At 45.9% G+C, this 25,561-nt stretch overlaps 1 protein-coding gene across 1 annotated transcript in view; it reads left to right on the top strand.

Moving 5' to 3' along the window:
• The first annotated feature begins 1,646 nt into the window (after positions 1 to 1,646).
• Positions 1,647 to 25,561, top strand: part of TRMT9B (tRNA methyltransferase 9B (putative)) — a 46,136-nt gene continuing 22,221 nt past the window's right edge. The window contains exon 1 of the mRNA XM_075930380.1: positions 1,647 to 2,093. The gene's annotated coding sequence lies outside the window, so the exon portion shown is untranslated. The remainder of the gene's footprint in view (positions 2,094 to 25,561) is intronic.

Genomic DNA, 25,561 nt, shown 5'->3' with positions numbered 1-25,561 from the left:
GCAGCTGTATTTGCTCGTCCTATTTGCTTTTTCTTATTAGAACTTGCCATCGTTAGTATTGGGGAGATGACAGCATATTCCTGCATAGGACCCCCATTAGGCTAGCACCAGCTCAGCCACAAGGGTGAGGGAGAATTGTGCATACAGTACAGAGTTTTGTTTGGGATTTTTAAAAAATGTTCATAATACTCTGTTTTTATTCCAGAGATAGCAGGTTGAAGTACACCTTGCACATGGCTTGGAAGGTGGTGATCATTTGTGATGCCAGTTAATTCCTATGGAAATGTATTCCTCAGTCTTTGAGTGGTCCTCAAGAAAGTTCTGTCTTCTGCATAGACAAGATTTACCTTTATGGCAGAAAGTTCCATTGTTCCCAAGCAGAAGAGCTATGAAACACAGACTTTATCCTAGTTCTTTAGATGATTTTTTTAGATATGCTGGCCCGTATAAGGACTAAGACATTTAACTTTACTCAATAGTCCTGGTATATTTAATATAGTCTTAGTTTCATTTTTCTTATATGTATTCTTTTCCAGTTTGGTGTTTATAGTGTTCATGAATTTTATGTAGTGTTATTTGTTCCTTGGGTGGGACTTTCAAAAACATCTAAGTGACTTAGGAGCAGAAGTCCTATTGAAAGTCATTGGGATTTGTGCTCCTAAGTTAACTGGGCACTACTGAAAATTCCACGTGTGTATAAATATATTATTTTATCGTAGTAATGTGTTACATAGTTTTAAAATATTAGAAATTATTATTTTCTGTGTTTAAATTATTATAATGGGAATCTTCAGGAAACAATTGCAAACAATGCAGACTGATGGAGGCAGCATTAATCATAAAAACTCTCAAGAGAAATAAAACCTTGTTACAGACAGATTCTGTACTTGTGGGAGACATCCGTGACAAAAAAACTGTAAAGGGAATTAAAATGGTAACAATGAGAACTGACTACAATATGAATAAGAAGTTCAGAAACAAGAGAATCAAAGTAAGGATGAATTCTGACTATGTTCCCGAGGGACATGCAGCTGTTACAGAGAAAGTAAAAATGAGAGAAAAATCGAAGACTGGGATCAAGAATGACTCCTGGGGCTTGATTATTCTGACATTTGCTCAACATAAGGCCCCTACATTTCTAGCTACAGGAGCAAAGCTAAGGGCTAGCAGCAAGCGAAGAGCCAGAAATGTGGGACAAAAGGAACACAATATGAATGATGACTCAATCATGTCCTGAGGTTTTCCGTGACTCCAGTTAACCGATTCTTCACATTTCAAACGATCCCTTTTCCTAAATTCTTCAGCTGCTCGGTGATTTCACAGTGCGAAGGCCGGAGCAAGTAAGACCAACTGAAGACGGGACCCGACAGAGTTCAGAACAGCCCCCATAATGGATCCATTCACTCTCGGCCTTGGGGACCTAGGTCCCCGGCCACTTTCGTCTCTCCGACTTCATCTTGCCTGCTCTTCATGCCAGCCTGCGGCGGCTCTTTTCCCTCCTGCCAGAAAGCTCCCGCTGACGTAAGCCTCCTGGTGCCCCCTTCACGTCAGCCCGGGAGTGGGGGGGCTGATGGGGGCAGCACCCCAGTTTTGGGAAGGGCGCGCGCCCCTTCTCCCGCGCCCGCAGCCATCGCAGCATCTCCCGCCTCGCTCCCCGCGGCGCAGGTCTCGCCCCCGCCTTGCCATGGCCGGGGAGCCGCGGCTCCCCATTTATAGCCCCGCGCTGGCAGGTGCGCAGCCCCCGCCCCGGCCCGCCCCCGGCGGAGGAGCGCGGGGCCCGCTGCGCCGGGCCGGGCCGGGGTCACATGAGCAGCCTCGCTCGCCGCTGGGGGGCCCAGGGCTCCGCGCTCTCCGCGCCCCGCTCGCTCCCCCAGGGCGCCGGGGAGAGCGGCCCCCGCCCCCGCCCGGGGTGCCCCGCGGGGCTGCCTGGCAGGCAGCGGGCGGGAGGACGGGAGCGGAGCCGGGCAGCGGGGGGAGCGGGCAGGCGCCGCCTCCCAGGGCAGGATGCAGCAGCTGCCGCCCGCGGCCGGCACCGGGTGCACGGACAGAGGCGGCGGATGAGGCAGCGGCCCCGCCCCCACTGGCAGGTGCAGGTAAAAGGAGGGGGAAGGGGCTTGGGATGGAGCCGGTACCTGCTGCGGCTAATCCGAGCCGCCTCCTGGCGATATGGCACGCAGGGTGCAGTGGGTGTGCACACACTGCCTGCTCCTGCTAGGGACCACACATGGCAAAGGATAGCTATAACGCGCGCGCACACACACACACACACACACGAGCTATCTATAGCACACACACACACACACACGCGCACACACACACACACGAGCTATCTATAGCACACACACACACACACACACACACGAGCTATCTATAGCACACACACACACACACACACACGGGCTAGCTATAGCCTGCACGCACACACACACACACACACACGAGCTATCTATAGCACACACACACACACACACGCGCACACACACACACACGAGCTATCTATAGCACACACACACACACACACACACACGAGCTATCTATAGCACACACACACACACACGCGCACACACACACACACGAGCTATCTATAGCACACACACACACACACACACACACGAGCTATCTATAGCACACACACACACACACACACACACGGGCTAGCTATAGCCTGCACGCACACACACACACACAAGCTATAGCCTACCCCCCTCCCCACCTTCCCCATTGGATAGCTATAGCCTCCACAAGCACAGAGTATGGGATAGCTATACCCTGCACACACACAGAGCGTGCACATGCACACAGACACAGAACATAGAATAGCTACAGCCTGCACACACAAACATGCACAGACACACAGCATAGGATAGCTGTAAACTGCCCCCACACTATATATTATAGTAATATACTTTATACCAGGGGTGGGGAACCTTTTTCGTGTCCAGTGCCGCTGACCCAAAGAAAAATCAGTTGGCACGGGGGCTGGAGTGTCAGTGTAGGCTTCCCAATGCTGGGGGGCAGGAAGGAGAGCTGAGCCCCTGGGACCAGATCTAGGCAAGCCAGGGACAGAATCTGGCCTCTGGTCCTTAGGTTCCCCACCCCTGCTTTACACAGACACACACTGTATGCTTAGTAGTGCACATACATTTGATATGCCTTGCAAACAGTAAACCTAGATGTGCATATCATATGTCTCTATCTGATGTATGGATTGAATGTATGGATGGCTGCTGTCTATGCCTGACTGTGCCTGTATTGTCTCTCTCTCTCTCTCCACTCTACTATTCTCTACTGTAACTTCTTCCCCATGCTCCCTCTTCCTTCTGTTTTTGGAATCAATAACTCAGTCATACTGGGAAACCGTCTCTTTGAACTGCATGGCTTTTCTGTTCCCTGAAAAGAAAATAGGTCACATCTTTCTTTTTAACAAAAGCCAAGAAAAGAGAAGTCAGGATTCAGCCTGGCTCCGATGATTTTGGCTCCTAGAGGGCTGTAGATCTCTCCTTCAGAAGTGGATTACTGTGCTGGTTACTGGTTGCTTTGTCCATCTTGCTGTTCTTGAAAACTTTTAATTATCTTACAAAGCTTCATGTCTCCTCCCTGCCCTCTCCTCTCCTTCCCTGCAGCTGGAGGCACTGCAGGATGTGCCAACTGCTAATGATAAGGAGAAGAAAAAAAATCACTATTAATAGTCTCTTAGCTTCTCCGTTCAGGCATTGGGTCCACTTTGAGACAGGGAAACGTGATGGTAATCAGCTATGTCTGTACCCTCCTTACTGTGCCAGGAGTGTAGCTGCTTAGCTGTGACTCACTAATTTCTCCCCTCATATTTAGTGCTTAGTTACTCTTTGCATATGCATGGACCAAACATACTTTCTTTGAGCAGCCTCCTGGGATGCCATATGCTATAACCTGGAATCTGTTTCGCTTTTGACACTTTCCAAGTAACTCTACATTTTCATGTTATTTCTGTTTTTGATAGTTGGGTTTAGCATATAAAGGTGGGTTATGAAAGGTGGGTTTACTGAAAGAACATATAGAGTTTGCAGTAGAACAGAGTATATGTGTTTTTCTGGGTTTCTTCTACATAGTTACCTTATTTAAATACATGTGTTTTTCAGTTATGTAGCAGTAATTTAATAAGTAATTCTTACAATTCAAAACAAGTGATCAGTGAAGTGGTATGTTCTATTTATTCATTCTTCAACAGTATATTCTAGTTACTGTATTATCCAAGTATTTGCCATTGTAATTCTTTACTTGTTAGCATTGGAAATTAATAGTAGTTTAATGAGAGTTTATAGTGGGTTTTTTTTCCAGAAATTCTGAGCTCTGGAGCCACTCACCTAACCATTTCTGAAAATCATACCATTAATTAATTTTATGTATGTTTGTATTTATTTGTTTATTTTTGCAAAGAAAAAGATTAGCAGAATTATTTCAATACCACTGCTGAGATGTTGTGATACAGAGGCTGAAATTCCAGGCTGTCATCCATTGCTCATCTTGATTTTACCAACCTGTCATGTAAATTATGTCTCTGGAGTTTCTGATTCTTAATGTGAGAATGAAGAAACAGATATGAAAAACACCAGAGGCAATCTATGCACATGATCTGTAGGAAAGGTCACTGTAGCAGCTTAGAAGGTCCAAAAGGCCCATTCTTTCACAGGGAAATATTCAGGAAATGTTTTTCATTACTACTATTTATTTTCAGGCTAATATCTATATTTCAGTTATACACATCCTTTTTGTAGAAAACCTGTTTCAATTGATCCATTTTCCTCCACTCAACACAGATCTTGATTTTAAAGATCAAATTAGTGTGTTGATCTTAAAGAAAAGATTTGATGATTTACATTGTCTTTTTGTCATAGCTTATATACAGAAAGATTTCAAAGACACTGGTGTCATTTTATTTATCCAGAGAGTAAGGCAACTACCTTTGCATAAATTATTTGGATATGCATTTGAATATTTGTCTCTGCCAAAAATATCCTCGAAAGGTTGTTGTGCATTCCCAGATTATAATATTCTTTTATGCAAGTGAAACTGCGTTTGTAGAAAAAATAAATAAGCTAGTCTTTTTTTAATTTCTCATTTGAAAGGTTCATACATTTTGTTTTGTGACTGAGCTGAATTTCACCATCCGAGTCAGGAAGGAGATTCCAAAATTTAGAATCATTCATGCATTAGAGGGGCAGCCAATGAGCAGTTGCCATTCACAAGTTTTGAACAGCAGATGTTTTGCTATCCATCTGGACTGTTGATTTAGAACCTGAAGTATGACAAAATATTCTGTAAAAAAGTCAATAAGACTACTCTCAATGCATACAAATAAGTATGTGCCAAAAACTTTGCATGGTAAGGACTGAAATATGCAAGTGCATGTCTCTGGGAAAGGAAAAGGGGGAGAGAAGGAAAGCATATATGTCAAAAAGCCCCATCTAGAAATGTGTCCCCAGCTGTACTTGTAAACATACCGCTAATTATATAATGCTCCGATCTATTGATATTATTTTTATATGTACAGAATCCAGACCATTCTATTTACACCTTTTAAAGAATTTAGTAATAAAACCAGTTATTCAAAAGAGTTCAGTCTACACTGTCACAGTTCAGGCAAACTACACCTATTATTTCCAGTCCATTGTCCAGGAAGGGCACCTACTTCTAGGCTTCTATCTCCCAGCCATCACCCCTTCTGTGCTGAGACCTATGTCTCTCCCTCCAGACTTTTTTTTCCCAGGCTGCAGTTCCCTGCCCCTTTTATGTTATTCCAGTGAGTCAGATTGCCTAACCAGGGGCATCTGTGCTTTGCTTTCTCTTCAGAGGCTTATGCTCAGCATAACTGCCAGCAATTACAAGTTACTACAAAACCCTTTATAACCCTTTATAGCTCATGTACTGAAGTGAAATTGTTACAGAGAACATTGAAATCAATAAAATAAACTACATGTGTGCTGAAAAGTTACCACAGATCACCCCCTGCCTTGAATTCCAGCAGTCGCTCACCACCAAGAGTCACTCCTTCAAACTTGTCATAGGCCACAAAGTTCCCCCTGTTGAGTTAGCATGGCCTAACATGTACTTCCTGCCTCAGTTTCCATTCTCAGGGAGCCAATAATGTCACTTAAGACACTCTTGACATGTGACTTAATAATTCCCTCCTTAGGACTTGTTTATTAAAAAATCTCTTACAAAGGGGGCCATAACAATAAGTCTCAAATAAACAAAAAGTGTTTCTGGCTTTCAAAGATCCTTTGTAGTCTGGTCTCAGCCTTTGTCTCTCCTGACTGGAAGCCCAACCCCTCCTCCTGGAGCTTGGTTAATTAAGACAGCTATTATCCTCCTCCTTACTAGGAGTACCCAGCTTTACTCCTGGAGTTGGGTCGCAATTTATCTCCTTTAAGTGGTCTCATTTAGTCCTCAGTCTCAGAGGGTTATGCAGCCGGCTCCTACTGTTGTCTGCTCCCTATTAACTCAGGACCCTTCTTACTCCTTGCAGTATCTGCAAGTATCTGCCTATTATGAAGGAGGAATAGCATTTATGTTGGCCCCTTTCTTGATTCATGTATTATTGGCTGGGTGATAGGAGAGTGTGTGATGCTGTTGCAAAAAAAGCAAACATGATTCTGGGATGCATTAACAGGTGTGTTGTGAGCAAGACTTGAGAAGTCATTCTTCTGCTCTACTCTGCACTAGGTAGGCCTCAGTTGGAGTATTGTGTCCAGTTCTGGGCACCACATTTCAAGAAAGATATGGAGAAATTGGAGAGGGTCCAGAAAAGAGCAACAAGAATGATTAAAGGTCTAGAGAACATGACCTATGAAGGAAGTCTGAAAGAATTGGGTTTATTTAGTTTAGAAAAAAGAAGATTGAGGGGGGACATGATAACAGTTTTCAGGTATCTAAAAGGGTGTCATAAGGAGGAGGGAGAAAACTTGTTCATCTTGGCCTCTGAAAATAGAACAAGAAGCAATGGGCTTAAACTGCAGCAAGGGAGGTTTAGGTTGGACATTAGAAAAAGTTCCTGTCAGGGTAGTCAAACACTAGAATAAATTGCCCAGGGAGGTTGTGGAATCTCCATCTGTGGAGATATTTAAGAGTAGGTTAGATAAATGTTTATCAGGATGGTCTTGACAGTATTTGGTCCTGCCATGAGGGCAGGGGACTGGACTCGATGACCTCTTGAGGTCCCTTCCAGTCCTAGTATTCTATGATTCTATGATTCTATGAGAGCCTGTACCCTCCTTTCACAGAGGCACCAATGACACTATGGTTTTTTTCCAATAACAGTTCGTGCATATTGGGCAAAATGCTATATTAGACCTGTACATAATCATCTCACAAAATTATTTAAATAGATGATTTGTGGAGGGAAGCATTTACACGGAGTTTCTAGGAATTCTTCCATTTTCACAAATGCTCTGACATTCTGATCCATGTACATGTTACCCGGAGAGCTGGGGTAAACAATTGCTGTGCTATGGGCTATGCAATTTAATTAAAGCCTAAGGTGCCCTCCCACAGAAGCCAGATTCGGCCTGGTATCCTGTATCTAATCACCAGGGAAACAGCTTAGAAATTACCAAACAACAAGAATTTAGGGCCAAACCATGTATTTTAAATGTAAGATTAAACATCAGCAAACAGCATACAACTCAGCAACAGTCCCACCCTAACCCTGGAAAAGAAGAAGATAGAAGAGTCCCACACACACAAGGGTATACATTACATTCAACGCGGCGATTGATGTTCGATGTCCGTGACCTTCAACCTCGTGGCTAGTGAGAAGCCTTGAGGGAGGACAAACGGAGCGATCCCTCGATGGATGCTTCTCGCCTCCTGCGAGCTGACGCTTGGTGGGCACCGGATCCTGTCCGAGTATCCGTAAGCAAGACAGTTATAAGTCCCAAAGTCTTAGTGGGAGCGGAAAAGGCTTCCCTTATTCCAATTAATGTCACTAGCAATGGGTAGTCTTGTCAGACTGCAGGCTGGAACCTTGGCCTCCTCCGGGTAGACGATGACACAGGGCAATGATGATCACAGACGCACACACAGGACATGAAGGGGGGGCCAAAGAACACGAATGCTCTTTGACAAGGGTATATAAACATCTTATGGCGGGAAAGCCATGAAGAGAGCGGGGTGCATAAAACTAGAGCTGGGTGCATAAAACTTAGGTGCCGTGTGCAAAGAATGGGTGCGCACGCAGGCAATTGGGCGGTGTGCACAGCCTTTGGTGCTGAGTGCACAGGTTTAGTGCTGGGTGCACAGCCTTTCTTTACCTGTTTTGGCGGGAAAACTGCTCTGAGGGAAAAGAACCCCTCCGACTCCATTTTGTATTTTACCCAGGCAACATACATTTCATTCTCCAATAGTACTGTCCATTTACAAGTGTACAAAAGCAGCAGGAGTGGAGGTCAAGTAACTTGCTCAAGATCGCAAACTTATCTAGTGATTGAGTTGTGGTCATAAATGCAGGTTATTTCAGTTGATTTCAGCCCAGTGATTTCTTTCCAAAGTGTGAGGGGGAAAAAAACACCCCTCTGTACATTCACCTAGGCCATGATCCTATACTATTGGAATCAATGGGAACTTTGATGTGAACTTCAATGGGTGTTGGATTGGGCCATTAGGTAGTGAACCTGGCAGATTGTACCACTGTGGGGGAGATGTGGAGGAAGCAGAGAAGACATACTACAAGCCTGAGATAGTGCAAGAAAACACTGGGAAATCAGTATATCCCAATGTTTATGTACAATGCTCTCTTCTTGTACTATGCTTTATCCTATAGCAATATGGATCACTCAAAAGAAATGCTGCCATTGGCTCCCACACTATGCTTACTCATTCACTATGAGTTTCTCTGAGTGGAGCTGTAGTCACGGAGTAGGAATGCACCTTTAAGAAAAGCATTAACTTTGCGTGAGTGTCTTGTTGGACATCTACCATTTCTGGAAGGGAGCATTCCCTTACACATTTCCCCTCAGAAAATCTTCATGCCATTTTTGTGGTGTAAACTTGAAGGGGCTAGGTTAGGCTCATAGAGAGCCAGAAGTATGTTAGGTAGCTGTCATTCCCACTTCCATCTATTTTTGAACATCATTGCTTTCTGGAATGCACCACATAATGGAGTGAGTGTTTGGTCCTTAATTTCCAGTTGTTTTCACTTTGTCATTATTTTCACAGTTTATTTATAATACAATGATGTTGCTTAGTAAATATAAGAAAAGTCAAGAGAATATTTTATCTCTAGAAACTAATTTTTGTAACTGTCAAGTATTGTTAAATCTGATCGTTTTCATCAGATCATAACAAAACAATTAAATGTTAATAAACAAAAAAGGAAAAATCATACGTAACTTAAAACGTTTCTATTGCCAGTGCACATTGAGTGTTTCTTAAACAGAACATTAGTAATGGAACTTGTAGCTATCTCATTGACCAGTGGTTCTCAACCAGAGGTACGTGCATGCCTGGGAGTTCAAAGAGGTCTTTCAATGGTACCTCAACTCATCTAGATATTTACCTAGTTTTGCAATAGGCTACATAAAAAGTACTAGTGAAGTGAGTACAAACAACTTTCATAGACAGTGATTTGGCTATATTACTCTGGACACTAAACACTAACATGTAAGTACAATGTATATATTTTATGATGATATGGTAAAAATGAGAAATGTAGCAATTTTTCACTAATAATGTGCTGGGGCACTTTTGTATTTTTACATCTGATCTTGAAAATTTGTAAGTTAGATGAAACTATGCAAGACAAATCAGTCTGTTGAATGGATACAGTTGTTTGGAAAGGTTGAAAGACAGTGTCATAGACAACTGTAATAGAGTACACTGCTTACTGGCCATGCTTACTGGCCATGTTAGGGAATAGTTCTCTGAGCCAACATGCTGTCTCCTGTTGGTGCCTTTCTGTCTGCCTTCTCCACTTGCAGAGCTATCTCAACCTAAGGACCACAGTATTTTTTCCATTACTCAGCCATTCCATGCTACCATCCATGTTTTACTTTGTCTGTGTGGGTATCTCCTAATTCTATAGTCCTAATTCCCTCATCTGGGTGGGTATCTCCTATTTCTATAATCCAGCTACTTTCCAGTGACAAATGTGTGTGTGGGGAGGATCCAGGCCTACTCACTACTCTGGGTTCTAGTCCAGGGACCTTGTAGTTCAGCAGTCTTCTGCTGCCTCTCCTTAATTTCTCTGCCAGAGCACTTCCAATTCCTAGCCCATATCCCAGCACCTTCTTCTCAGGACTTCCAGCCAGCACATTCCAGCAGCCAGTCAGGAGATCATCTTGCTACCCTAGTCCTTGCCATCACTGCTCTGTCCAAGGTGCTACCTTTTTTCAGCCTGCTAAGAACACAGTACTCACTTCTTGGGTTCTCTGAAGTAACTGACCCTGCTCTGTCCTGCAGCTCTGTCTTATGTGAGCCCACTGAGCCTTGATTGACTGTTCTGTTCAGCCTATATAAGTGGCTGTCCCTTCCCCTTCTGTAGTCTGCTTTTAATTCCTTCCTTTCCAGTCTGGGGTGAACACCCCATCACAATAGCATTAGATTTTTCTTTCCATGCTGATTAGGAAAGATCACTTCATCTTCACAAGCCTTAAACATCAAATTCAAGACTCAGAGAGTGACTTGGACTGCTAAACTGTTATGACTTTACATTTCTCAGTCTTTTAAGAACAACATCAGCTATAGGCCAAAATCAGTGGTGACTTGCATCTTATAGAAGTATGAGTTGTTTTTGGATTTGCATTTAAGGAACCATACATTTATTGTGTTATTATTTTGACTATAATCTCCTTCTATTGATACTATATCATGTGTTGAAATTAAGCCTTTCCTAAACAAATGCTTCCAATTCTGGGGATTTATGCCTCAAATATTTGCTCCTGTATCAACAGTCATTTGGAAAAGTCAGATGAAGTGGATAAAACATAATAAAATATCTGTCCTGTGATAGCCGGATAAGTATTTTTTTTAAAATATTGAAGGTAAGTTTCAGTATTGGGAAAGAGAGCTATCATTACTAGAAAACAAGATAAGAATTATTTTTACTTTAAATATGTGAAAGGTGGGGTAAATTCATCCCTAGTGTAACTCCACTGATGTAATAGAAATTGCCATACCTAGATCATATCCCTGGTCCATGTAGTCGAGTATCCTATCTCTGACAGTGGCCAGCAAGAAATCCCATAGAGGCAGATGTGGTGTAAGTCCACATCTAACCCTAATAGGCAAAGATTGGCTTAAAACATCAAGCAGGAGATTTTATCTCCCTTACAATCATGGTTTTCCCCCTCTAACCATTAATTATTATAACTTTGCATATTCTTATTTTTCATAAAAAATATCCAGTCACTCTTTGAATCTTGCTAAGTTTCAGTGGTTTTATATGTACTGCAAATGCCCTTTTGAGACCTTGTATGCTAGTCTCAAAGGACTATGATGTCTATTCTCTTTTTGAGAAAGTAAAAATGTTTGATTTCTGAGGAATGGAGATTTTAAAAAGAACTGCTTGAATAAAAGCAAGTGATATTGACTTGAATCTGATCCTGGCGGGAATGAGCTCAGAATAGCCTATTACACAGCATGTACTCCTCTGAATGATTATTCTTCATTTGAAACTGTATATTGGCTATGTGAACTGCAAGGGATGAACATGCTATGAGAGGAAATAATATTTTCAAGAACAGTAGACAAAATAAATATTTTAGAGGAAAAAAACAGATAGTAAACATCCTCAATAGCAATGTAATAATTCTATACTTATTTTGAAAGTTCTAAGATTTAATTAAAAGACTCATCTAAAATGTCTTTAATTCAGAAAATGGTTGAGAATGAAGATGTAATGATGAATTATTGCATTTGTTAGCATGAAAATAGATGTAAAATAGAATTTAGAATTAGCGGGGCCCACAGCCCCTGAGGGTCCTGGTACAAGGGCTGTTCTGAGCCCCTGGAAGAGGTGGGGCCTGGGCAGAAGGGGCAGGGTCTAGGGCAATCAGTCCTTACCACCAGCCAGACTGAGGTGTACCCCTCCCCATAGACCTCAAAGCTGCGCGGACTGTCACTTCAGTGCTCTAGCAGCAATTCAAAGGGACCTGGGCTCTGGCTGCTGTCGCAGCTGCAGTAGCTCTAGCAGTGGCTGGGAGCTCTGGCCCTTTGAATCTCCGAGCCCTGGGGCAATTGCCTCTTCTCCCTTCCTCTCCCCCCACCCCTATTGACAGGCCTGTTTAGAACAGTTCCATTAATTGACCTGGTAGTAATAGAATGCCACTTTTAAAAATCTAAGAAAATACCTAAATTTTGTCTCATTTGATGCTTATTCAATAATTAACTGGTCTCTGAAGAGAATGCAGATAAGATACACTGTTTTTTATCAATAAGATACATAAGGTAAAATATTATTTGTATTATGTGTAACCTAGTATAAGACCAGATGGAGGGGGGAGGAGGGATAAGCATGATAAACAGAGTACTCTAGCCCTGGACTGGTCTAAGAGTTAAGACCCACTAAATCAAACGCTGAGGGTGGCTCTGGTCAGTGCTGGTACTCCTCACAGTTGCTTCCATCCGGCTCTGTCAAGGTTGTTCCCCACTTTGGCACTCCAAGTGCAGAAGGTGAGGGCCCACAAGAGAGCTTAAAAACCTTGCCCCTACAGGAACTGGTTACAAAAACCTTTCCCCCAGAATCACAGTACATAGATTTTGGGGGATCGCTGCCACCATCAAGTGATTTTTATCCCTAAAAAGTCAGGGGTGAACACTTGAACCCAAGCTCTTTTGCCCTAAAGAGCTTGAAAAAAAGAAAAGAGGAAAACAAGCTTCAGTCTCTAGTAGTTGACCTCTTAGTCTAAGGCATGCAGATACTCACAGACAGACCTTCTAGGACACAAGAATCAAATCATCACCTTAAAAGGGTGATTTTTTTATTACAAAACAAAAGATAAACTTGATAAAGCGTACCTGGTTTCTAGATGTTACAGAGCAACTAAGGAAAACAAATTAAATCACAGAGAAAAGGCTCTCGGCACAGTATTAGATGGTAAATGGGGAGGGGAGGCATTGATTCATACAGAGCAGTTCAAACCAAACCACAAAATAAAGAAAAATCACCCTGAACATGACTAGATCCACTTTTCCCTTTACTTACTTCCAATTTTCTCCTTGTTTAGTTCACTCCCATGCTCCAAATTTCTTGGAGACATGGTAGTCCTGTCTGGTTTTAAATCATTCTGTGTCTCTCAACTCGTAGCTTTTCTCTCCCACACAAAGAAAGCAGGCAAGGAATCTTATACAATTCAGATTTCAACACTGTATGCCCATTGATTCTCTGGTTCCCTGTGAACACATTTGCTAGCTACCTGAGCTTAACCCCTTAGTCACCGGATCCTGGTCATCACTTCCTATGTCCATTACAGGCTCCCTCTGTGAAGACAGTGCCAACCTGGAATTGCATACCTTAAGTGTAGAACTGATGTATATTAACTCCTGTCTGTGTGCTCCCATCTCTCATAAGTATTTTACTAACATTACTAGTTTCTTATCTTTCTTTACCAGTTTTGCCTCAAAAGTGATCATTGTGAAAAAGTAATCTGCAAAACAAAACACACTTTTTGCTTTCTCTTTGCTTTGACCTCTCCATTTTACTTTTCCATAATCACCCACTGTGGAGTCTTCTGTTTGTTTTATTACCAGAAAATTCTACTTTTGTTGTTGCAAATGCCAGGATTATTTAACGTTTTCTTTAAATTTAGAACAGCAGAAATAAATACACCATTAAAATAGAGCAAGAAAACTATCAATCTACTCTGCGTACAGCAGTTATTCTTACAGCCAGCAGAAGAATAATTTACTATCACACAAAAGCTTGAAATGTTAAATATGATCCTGAAAAATACTGGTATGTCCTCTCCAGATATTAACAGTACGGATGTGATGCCAATCTAAGAACTCAGTCCTTAATTCTTCCTTAACAGCGCCAAGATGTTCAATTGCTATGGAATAAATAGAATACATAGCACATGAATACATCACTGACCCTCTTTTGGGACAAGATGAAGTGAAAGCCTTAGATTTGGGCTTCCTACTTTGTGTTAGATTTTGTCACAATTTAAAACATTTGGTAGGTAAAGTTTTTGTATTTTAAGTCCTACATTTCAAAACTACATTTAAAATTCTCTTCAAATATATGATACTAGAAGATTCATTGCTTGGGTCCTCAACTCCACTCATTTTTGGGTTTTGGAAAATAAAATGAAAATGTACACGCTTCATTTGAATTATTGCTCTGAGCAGAGCCATGGATGAGGGGGTCATTATGCAGGCTAGCCAATGGAGAGAGGACTAACCTAGTGCTCTCTCACCGCAACAGCTTGGGACCAAGTGAGAAGTACTTCTCCATGGTTGCTGAAGCTTCAGCAGGCAGTGCTGGGGATAGGGGCAGTGCTGGGGGTATGTCCCCCACTTGTGCAGTTGCAGGTTTGACTGCTCCCTATGCTCCCCAATCAGTGAGGAATGCAGCAAACTGTGTGCCCTTTCCCCTCACTCCTTGACAAAGGGGAACAGCCAGCAATCTTCCTGTATGAATTGGGGCGGGGAGCGAGAGAGCTTCAGTCTCACACACTCTCCCTAAATGGTGACTGGGGGATTGGGAGGCTTGGGGTGGGACAGTACCAGAAGGGGGCCTGCCCCAGTCAGCCCCTTTCACCTGCCTGTTGAGTCTGTCTCTTTTCTGTATAGTTGTATGAGAAGCAATTCCATTCCAGGCACATCCCATTTTCCTGGCACAACCAAATCCTTACCTTGATTTAAGTTATCATAAAAAGAAGCTGCATACTACATTTGGTGGACTTAGTTCTTACCATTTAAGAAAAGTTCTTGAACAAACAAGCAGACAGGCACACAGACAGACAAATTTTCTCAAAGATGTAATGGATACCAGTGATACATTAGCTACTCCTCAGGCCCAATTACCTATTATTCTGTGTAATTCTAGGCTTAAGAAGGTTTGAATGCAAAGGCAGTTTTATGCCAGCTTTGGACCTCCAGAAAAACACCTGCAGCTGGCCTGTGTCAGCTGACTCATGCTCATGGCTTGAGGCTATAAAGGATTGTAGATGTTTGAGCTTGAGCTGGAGTCTGGGCTGTGGAACCCTCCCCCTTTCTGGTCTGCAATGCTGCTTATCCTTGGGTTGGTAATCTGACTGCTGCGGTGTGGATATAAGCTAATCAACTCAGGCATTGCTAGTCCTCTAATGCCTTCTCACATGACTATTTTTGTTGTTGCTGTCTTTCAACTCTCAGCTTCTACACTAGAAGTCACCTACCAGCCCACATATATAAATTTAGTGTTTAAACTTCACATTGCATGGGGACCTCTGAATCTGTAACATCTATACTCTGCTTCCATAGAACTTGAACAGAAGAGATGGCATCCAGGAAATCTTCCTGGCTAGATGCTGGCACCATAGATCTTGTGAACTTCTGGTCTTTGGTCAGTAAGAGCAATAGTATGGGGAGGTCTGCTCAAAATGGCCTTCTAGAACTGTACATTTCCAAGAAGCTGGCAAAGAAAAGGTTTTGCTGAATGGGACCTCAGTGCAGGACGAAAATTAAATCCATCAAGAACATGAATCAGAAGATCTAAGTCCAGAATGCCTTGTCTGGCAACACTGCAAGAAATTGCCTGTTCTAGAAGAGGCTGGACTGGGTGCTCAGATGAAGACTCCATGTGACTTCAATGATTGACTAGAAACAGAGGCCTCAGAGAAGCTGGAGCAGACAGAGGAAATACATGAATGAGATAGTGTGGAGCAGACACCAGTCTCTTCAGGGCACAGCTACAAAAGCTTCAGGCTGGAGTCCCAATGACAGAGTTTTTTCAGAGGTGCAGGGCATCAGTAGAAAAGGACCTCTTTATGTCAGGATGCTCAGCTGTTTCACTCTGCTGTCAGCCCCAGCTTTTCAGGCTCCTTTTCAGGCTCCAATTCTCATTGAAGTCAAAGAAAAAGTTCAGTGGGAGCTGAACCAGGCCTTAAAATGGGATGATATAAATGAGCAGCAGCTTAAAAAAGACTGCACAACTTTTGTGGATGGGAGTTTTCTTCTAAGTGGCTTTAAATGTTTGTTCCTTTATTACAATAGGTGAAAAGTGTTCATCCACAAAGTTAATGCTAAGGTAGGCACCTCTCTTAAATGCTACTTTCCAAATATGCAGAGTTCATGCAAAATAATTAGAGATACCTAAATGCAAGCTCAGGAAGTCAGAACATAGTCCTAAATGTATCACAATATAGGAATATTAAATGATTAATTGATGAGGAGCTTAACACCAAACATTCCATATACTGCAGTTAATAGTTTCCACTGGACTGGAAAATAAAACATGAGAAGCAAGAACAAAATTAACAAGATGTGAACATGATAGTAGGTAGGAAGTAGATGATATTATTGACTGTTAATACTCGAATCACACAAGAGATATTTTATGCTGAATTCATTTAAGCTAATACAATTCATTGGCGGTAAATACACTTTTAATTAGTCCAGCAGCTTCAAAGAAGACTCATAATGCTTTTAATCCTTCCATGCACAGGCTGAGATTCTTTCTCTTGCTCCCACATTCTCTTTAGTAAACAAAAATATCGTAACTGCAAGCTTATGTGAACTCTATAAATAATTCAAGCCATGAAATAGCTTTAAACCTCTAAGATCAAATTGATGCAAATTCCTATTGAAATCAATGGGAATTTTGTCTGAATAAGGAGTGCAGTATCAAGGCTTCAGTAAAGTAGTACTGAAGAAATGTATTTGTATAAACATTTCTTTCCAAGATGCTTCTGGAATGCTGTTGTACGGGATTATTACAGTTCATGCTTGGTTAATTGGCTTGCTGCCTCTTGCATCTGATGTAAATGCACAACCTTCAGTTTTGCTCAAGTGTTCACAACCCAGATTACAATAGATTTAACCGTTCTCTGAGGCTATGTCTAAATAGCAGCATAATTTCAGAATAACTGACATTATTCTGAAATAAAGAGCATGTCTACACAGCAAGCCATTGTTTTAAAATGATGGCGAACTGGAGAACTTCTTACTCCAACTCATGATAATCTTCATTTTACGAGGAGTAAGGGAAGTCGAAGAAATGGTGTTTTGACTTCAGCTATGCAATTGACATAGCTGAAATTGCATAGTTTAATTAGACTTTTGCCCTACTGGGTAGATGTACCCTAAGGGATTATTAGGATATCCCTCATAGTTTTCTCTACTACCAATAGATCTATTTGTTTTCGTAATGGTTCATACCAGCAAGCAATTTAGAATGTGAAAATACTCTGATGGCTTTTGTTGATCTTTCTTTCTTTACCCATGTAATGGGAGTAGTCACTGTGATTAATTTACACAAAGAGTAAATTTCTCTTCTGTGGTTGAGGTGTTTTTTTTTGTTTTTTGTTTTTTTACAATTATCATTAAAAGGAGTATAATAGATTTTCCGATAGCAGGGATGGGCAATAATTTTTGAAGGGGGGCCACTTCAACATTTTTTGAAGTGATCGTGGACTGCCCCAGAAGGGGTGGGGAGTCTTGGGCGGAATTGGTGGAGCCTTAGGCAGAAGAGGTAGGGCCTTTAAATAGCAGGAGTTGAAGGGGCTCCCGCCTCCCTTGCGTTCCCAGGCATCATGTTAGTGGAGAGCAGGAGCTGTGAGCCCTTTCAACTCCTGCAATTTAAAGGGCTCGCTGCTCCCGGCTTCGCTACTAGTGCTTTGCCTGGGAGCTGAGATGTGCAAACCCTTTTAACCGCTTCTATTTAAAGTGTTTGCATCTCACCCATGGCTGCCATTGCCTGGCAGCCACAGGGAAGGTGCGAGCCCTTTAAATAGAAGCAGTTGAAAGGACTCACCACATCCCTGGCTCCAAGGAAACATATGGGGGGGGCAGGGCCAGGAACTGCTGCACAGGCTGGATCAAAGATCTGGCCTGCTGACAGGCTTTTGCTCGCCCTGTCCAATAGACTACTTAGGTAGTGACAAGGGAAGGTGGTGCTTCCTCCCACCTCAAGAGTCTGAGAAACTTCAGGAAGCTGGAGAGGAAATTGTGGCCTTTGTGGTTGGTTGGTTGGTTATTGAGAGACTGCAAGGAGATTTTGGAGGGAGCTGAATTATCAAACCTGTGAGATTATGGTGACTGTGACAGTCTTACCTTTCTAGCCTCTGTTAGGCCCTTTGATGGTTAAGCAATATTGCCACACATTGGGAATATTGGTATCTGGAGAGGAAGGAGGGCAAATGAAGGCAAGGTAGTAGTATATCATTTGTCCAATGGAGACCAGTTTTGCTGTGTTTAAAATTAGTCCTGTCATCTCTGGGGGCAGAATATTGGAGGACATACTGAGATTGAAGGAAAACAACTGAGATACTTCTGGAGTCAACTAGAAGTTTTGCCTCAAGACAGAGTGAAGTAGAGGAGACTTGTAGATGACCTATGCTCCTCTTGGAATACAAGGGTTTAAGAAGAAGCATATGATGGAGTTGGAATAAGACCAGTATTGGTTAATATGTTGTAACAGAGCTATGGTGAGCTGCTAGGCCCTTTCTGCTCCATCTTTCCCCCCCTCTACTCCTGTGAGAATAGTGTTGTCTGCTTGCTCTCCTCTCTCTCCTACTTAAAACCTTCTCTGGGATCCTGAGGGCCAGGGACAAGCTCTGTCTGCATCCTTCTGTAGCTCTGGTTGGTTGCTGTTCCCAGGGAGCTGAGCAAGTGGGGAAGTTAGCTGGTGAAAGGGATTTTTACCTGGGCAGGAATGGAAATCATAGGAGATCCATGTGTCATTCCAACACTTGCTCCAGCAGGGGCCAAAATCTTGTTTCAGATAGAATATACATGCTTTCATAATGAGAACTATAACTCTGTACAATAGTCTCCAAAAGGAAGTGATGGAAGACATTTAAAACTATGCTGGTCAAAAGGACATGAAATTCAAATGTACTTTGCATTGCATACCCTAGTACATACCCTAGTCAGTCTTTCTATGATTCTGTAGTCTTCAAGTCACAGCACTATGACATATTATTTAAGCATGTGGATTTTCTTGTATAATACTAAATGTTAACAAAGCTGTGTTTATACAATACATAATTCTATAACATGGGGGTACTAGAGTTAGGAGGAAATTCTAATTCTCTCTCTTTGTAGATTACTGGAAGTTGCAAATTTGTCATTGCAAGATAGCACTATAAAATGTGTGCCTTACTGCAACAGGAATAGTGCACTTGCAAACATTACAGTTTTTTGAAGCTGCATTCTTGACAAATTAATTATTGAGCAAGTTTCAGAATATTAATAGAAAAGAACTAGAATCCCACAGTTTGGGTATATCTAAACTACATCCCTCTTTTGAAAGAGGGATGTAAATTAGGCAGATAGAAATTGCAAATGAAGCTGGGATTTGAATTTCCCACACTTCATTTGCATAATGGTGGCTGTGCGGTCTTGCAAAAAAGGGCTTTTCAGAAAAAAACCCGAATTTTTCGGAGTTCGGGTTCCTTCGAAAAAGGGTTTTTTTTCCTGAAAGAATCCCATCTAGACAGCGGTTTTACTTTCGAAAAGCCCACGTGGCTACCATTATGAAAATCAAGCATGGGAAATTCAAATCCCGGCTTCATTTGCAATTTCGATCTGTCTAATTTATATCCTTCTTTTGAAAGAGGAATGTAGTTTAGATATACCCTCTGAGAAAACCTTTAGGCAAACATGTGGCTATAACATTTATGCAGTTACGTATTTTCCAAATATTTCTTGAATCTTTGGGTATGTCTAGACTGCGTGGCTCTTTCGAAAGATGCTTTTTTGAAAGAAACTTTAGAAAAAGCGTCTTTCAAAAAAGAGCATCTAGACTACATTATGCGGATCAGAAAATAGATCCGCTTTTTCAAAAAAGAGCGTCCTGACTGCTGGACGCTCTTTTGAAAGAAAAAGCCACCCGGAACCGCTTCCGCCAGGGAATGGGGGCAGCATTTCCTTCCAGGTGCTGCTGCCTGCCCTTTGCAGAGATGTGTGGTTAAAGGGACGTCCCCGAACACCTGTTGCTCTGCTCCTGCAGCTGCCTTTGCTGTCCCTCTAGGACAGGGGTCTCCAAACTTTTCAGCCCAAGGGCCGCATTAACTATCAAACAGCAGTTCGGGGGCCGACTACACACTTGAGGTCCAAATAAAAAACAATCAAAACATGGATGTTGTTTTTAATTATTTATTTAATATTATTTTATTCAGTTATTATTTAATAACACATTCATACACTACACATGAACACCTGTATTAGTGTGAATGGTGAAATTGTTTCCTGGATGCCAAAATAGCAGACATTTCAGGCTTTAGATTTGTTGTCCCTAACATCAACAGTGACCTGAGATTATCATCGGACAAGTTTGTTCTCAAATTGTTCTTCACGTATTTCATTCTTGAAAATGTTTGTTCACACAGGTATGTTGTTCCAAAGATTGAAAGGTACCTTGATGCAAAAGTTTTGACATTAGGAAAGTCTTCCTTGGGCAAAAACTGGTAAAAACCCACCAGTCCTATTTTGAACTTGTCCCTAAGGAGGTCATTTGCTTGCAACTCAATGACTTCCAGCTGCAGTTCATCTGGGCAACTGGCCACATCTGCTTCAAATGGGTTTTGAAACAATCTCACTTCTTCTGCCTTTGAATCCAAAAAGGTCTCCACGGGCCGGATGAGAGGGCCTCGCGGGCCGCATCCGGCCCCCGGGCCGTAGTTTGGAGACCCCTGCTCTAGGAGGTAAGCAAGGCATTGCAGTGCTTGTTTGGAGTGCCCGGCTTCCTGGGACACCCCAGCAGGTTTTTTGTTCGGAGGTTTTTCTGATTTAGACCCCTTTTTTTTGGCATGGAGCCAGAGCTGCCCCTGGGCAGGCGATGGCCCCAAGCCATCATACTGCAAGTGTTGCTGCATCTGCATGACACAGTCATGAGGCTACTTCCCCATCTGGACCCAGACCAGATGTACAAAGGGTTCACCTGTCATGCAGCCCCACTGCCCTTGCCTCCAAACTTCTTCATGCAGAGGTGTTTTTGGAGGCTTGACACCAGCTCCGACTGGTGGGATCGGCTCGTTATGGAGCTCTGGGATGACCAGGAGTGGCTCCGCAACTTCTGGATGTGGAAGGCCACTTTCTAGGAGCTGTGTACCTGGCTCGCCCCGGCTCTGCAACGGCAGGACACCCACCTGCGGCCTGCTATCCCCCTGGAAAAGAGGGTCACTATTGCCCTATGGAAGCTGGCCACCCCCGACAGCTACCGCTCCATGGGACACCAGTTTGGAGTGGGCAGGTTTACTGTTGGGTCCATCCTGATGGAGGTAAGTCATCGTCGGGGAACTGTCACAGTTTGGGGGGGGGGGAAGGGAGACTGTCAGGAAAAGGCAAGGCGTAGTGGGGGATGGGGGGAGTGGGAGTGGGAAGGAGCTCTTCCACTCACCCTGAGCTCCGGGTGGGGGAGGAGGGTTCTGAGGAGGGGATTCCCGGTGTGTTTGAGGGGGAAGGTGCGTGGTGGGTTCTCCTCCTAAGAGATAAGGCACCCCTTCTAAAATTTTGTTGTCTGTCTAGTTATCTCTTTCTGCAGGTGGTGAGGGCCATCATTTCTGAGCTGCTGAACAGGCTCATCCATCTAGCAGATCTGGACAGCGTCGTGGCCAGCTTTGCTGCCCTTGGCTTCCCGAATTGTGGAGGAGCGCTTGATGGGACACACATTACAATCCATGCACCGCCCCATCGAGCAGCCCAATTCATTAACAGAAAAGGGGTATGTCTACACTACAAAGTTAGTTCGAACTAACGGATGTTAGTTTGAACTAACTTTCATAGGCGCTACACTAGCGCTCCGTTAGTTCGAATTTAATTCGAACTAACGGAGCGCTTAGTTCGAACTAGGAAAACCTCATTCCACGAGGATTAAGCCTAGTTCGAATTTACTAGTTCGAATTAAGGGGTGTGTAGCCCCTTAATTCGAACTAGTGGGAGGCTAGCCCTTCCCAGCTTTCCCTGGTGGCCATTCTGGCCAACACCAGGGAAACTCTACTGCCCCCTTCCCGGCCCCGGAGCCCTTAAAGGGGCACGGGCTGGCTATGGGGTTTGTGCCAGTTGCAAGGCTGCCAGCACCCGTGCCAGCACACCCAGCAGCTGACACCCCATGAGCCAGCCACCCGATGCCCCCCAGCCCTCCCCCTCTTCCCGGAACCAGCCTGGTGGCTCCCAGGACCCTGCCCGGGGCCACAAGAGGCGGGCGCCCGCATGGTCTAGTGCGGAGATCGTGGACCTCATCGAGGTTTGGGGGGAAGCCTCCCATGTCCACGATCTCTGCACTAGCCACAGGAACGCGGCAGTGTACGGCCGCATGGCTGCTAGCCTGGCCGCCAGGGGCCACCAGCGCAGCCGGGAGCAGGTGCGCTGTAAAATTAAGGACTTGCGGCAGTCCTACTTCCGGGCCTGCCTGCCAGGGGCTGACCCGGAGGCGTGCCCCCACTTCCAGGCTCTGGACCGCATCCTGGGGGCTCATGCCGTCCCTGCCCCCCGGGAGGTGATAGACCCCGGGGAAGAGGGACCACTCCCAGACACCGAGGAGGAGGAGGAGGAGGGCTCCGAGATCCAGGAGCCTGCCAGCAGCCTGTCCAGAACCCAGGACCCCCGAGGCACCCCACAGAGCCGCTCGCCACAGAGCCTGCCAGCAGCCTGTCCAGAACCCAGGACCCCCGAGGCACCCCACAGAGTCGTCCGAGGCCAGGGAGGCGTCCACATGTGAGTACCATCATGCTCCCCTTATGTGTACGGGGGGCTGGGGCGAGAGAGAGCCCAGGGACCGTGCGCCTGGGCCTTGCCCACCACGGAGCAGCAGCTGGGGATCCTGCAGGGGCCCTGGCCTTGCAGAGGGGGGCTGGGTTTCACACATCTGGGCGCCTGGGGTAATTGACCGCTGTTCTTGTTTCACCACAGCCGCAGCACCTGGGACTGCAGGGCGCACCACCCAGCCTGCAGCAGCCGCCCGCGCCTGGGCCAGCAGGAGAGCCAGGAACCAGGAGGAGTACCAGCGGCGGCACCTCCGGTTCCTGGAGCACCAGCTCCGCACCCAGGACCACTGGGTACAGGAGGACCTGAGGCTGCGCCGGAGGAGCTTGGAGGCACTGGAGGAGCAGGGCCGTGCCCTGCGAGGCCACCTCCAGAGCCTGCTCGACCGCTTCCCAATTCCTCCTGCTCTGGCTCCTGCTCCTGCTCCTGCTTCCCCTGCTCCTGCTCCTCCTGCGCCCCCAGCTCCCCCTGCTCTTGCTCCTGCTTCCTCCAAACCCCCTGTCCCTCCTGCCCCACCGTCCACAACCATTCCCCACCGACGCCCCCGGACCCGCAGTGTTGCCAGATGGGAGAGGCAGCCGGACCCCCACCCCTGAGCTTTCCTTTCCCTTCCTCCCTTCCCTCCCCTTCCAGCTCCCTCGTCCCATGTTTCCCCCTCCCCTCTCCCACCCTCATTTCTCCCTCCCTCCCCCCACCCCAGTTATGTTAAATAAAAAGACGTTTTTGTGTGAAAAACAGGTGTCTTTATTTGACAGTAGGTAGGGAGGGTAAAGGGGACGGCGGGTAGGGTGGAAGAAGGCCCCAGTGGGGCATGCAAGGGAGAGGTCAGTCCTCCTCCTCCACCAGGAAGCTCTCCCGCAGGGCTTCCCAGATCCGGACGGTCCCCCGCTGGGCTTCCCGGACGGCGGCGGTGCGGGGCTGACCGTAGTGTCCAGCCATGCGGTCAGCCTCAGCCATCCAGGCTGGCAGGAAAGCCTCCCCCTTTCTCTCACATAAACTGTGGAGGACACAACATGCTGCCACCACGGAAGGGATGTTGTGCTTGGCCAGGTCCAGATGGGTGAGGAGGCATCGAAAGCGGGCTTTCAGTCACCCGAAGGCCCCCTCCACCACGTTGCGGGCCCTGGTGAGCCTGGCATTGAAGGCCTGGCGGGAGGGATTGAGGTGCCCCGTGTAGGGCTTCATCAGCCACGGCTGCAGTGGGTAGGCTGCATCCCCCACCAGGCACACGGGCATGTCCACGTCCCTGACCCTGATGTGGCGGTCGGGGAAGAAGGTCCCATCCTGCAGCCGCTGGCACATGGAGGAGTTGCGGTACACCCTGGCGTCGTGTGCCTTGCCGGACCAGCCCACATTAATGTCCGTAAACTGGTCCCGGTGGTCACACACGGCCTGCAGGAGGATGGAGAAGTACCCCTTGCGGTTCACGTAACGGGACGCCTGGTGTTCCGGGGTACGGATGGGGATGTGCGTCCCGTCGATGGCCCCCCCCCGCAGTTGGGGAAGCCGAGGGCGCCGAATCCCCGGATGACGGCGTCCGGGTCGGCGAGGCGGACCACCCTGCGGAGCAGCACCCAGTTGATGGCCTTGACCACCTGCGGAGAGACACAGCAAAGCGCCAATCAGTGGGGCGCCCGGGTGGCTGGAAGCATTCGTGCCCTGGCAGTGCCCCGTGCCCCACTCCCGGAAGCAACCCCCCTGGCGGCGTGTAGTACGGCCGGGACAGACCGACCCCTCCGGTGCGGGACGCTTTCGCCTCCTCCCGCCCCCCCTTTGTCCCTGGGGCGGCCTATCCCCTCCTTGCAGCCCTCCTCCCCCCCCGGCGCAGTGGCCGACGAGTGCCATACCTCCATGAGCACCACTCCGACAGTGGATCTCCCCACGCCGAACTGGTTCCCGACGGATCGGTAGCTGTCCGGCGTGGAGAGCTTCCAGAGGGCGATGACCACCCGCTTCTGGAGGGGGATGGCGGGCCTCATGCGAGTGTCCCTTCTGTGCAGAGCAGGGGCGAGCCACTCGCAGAGCTCCAGGAAGGTGTCCCTCCTCATCCTGAAGTTCTGGGTCCACTGTCGGTCTTCCCAGCGCTCCAGGACGATGCGGTCCCACCAGTCGCTGCTGGTGTCCAGACGCCAGATGCGGCGGGGCATGCCGGTGCCGGGGCGCTGCCGCGGCTCCTCCACGGCCCCCAGGGAGGCCAGACGGAGAGGCAGGGGGATGACGTGCACCAGGAGGTGCCAGGCAGCCTCGAGCCATTGGTGGGAGGCTTGCAGCAGCAAGTCCAGAAAGTGCACCAGAAGGTGCAGGGCGAGCTCTGGCTCCATGTTGCCACCTGCGGTGGCGTCCCCAAAGGGAAGCACCGATACACACGGGCACAGAGACCAACGCTTTGCTGTCCCTCAGTGAGGTTGGCAAGCAAGCAGGAAAAGCTGAGAACTGGCTGTCCAGGGGGGGTCCCTTTAAGCACGAGCCTCAGACAACAGCCACAGAACACAACTACTGACCTGATGCCCTGCCGGAACCGGTTTCAGCTGCCCTTAAATGCCCCCCTGCGTTCAATCAGTGTGGACGTGCTAGTTCGAATTAGCAAAACACTAATTCGAACTAGTTTTTAGTTCTAGATGCGTTAGTTCGAATTAGCTTAGTTCGAATGAACTAATTCGAACTAAGTTAGTTCAAATTA

The sequence above is a fragment of the Pelodiscus sinensis genome, chromosome 5 (genome assembly GCF_049634645.1).
Source record: "Pelodiscus sinensis isolate JC-2024 chromosome 5, ASM4963464v1, whole genome shotgun sequence".
Taxonomy (NCBI): domain Eukaryota; kingdom Metazoa; phylum Chordata; order Testudines; family Trionychidae; genus Pelodiscus; species Pelodiscus sinensis.
This window is presented reverse-complemented; position numbering and strand designations above follow the sequence as displayed.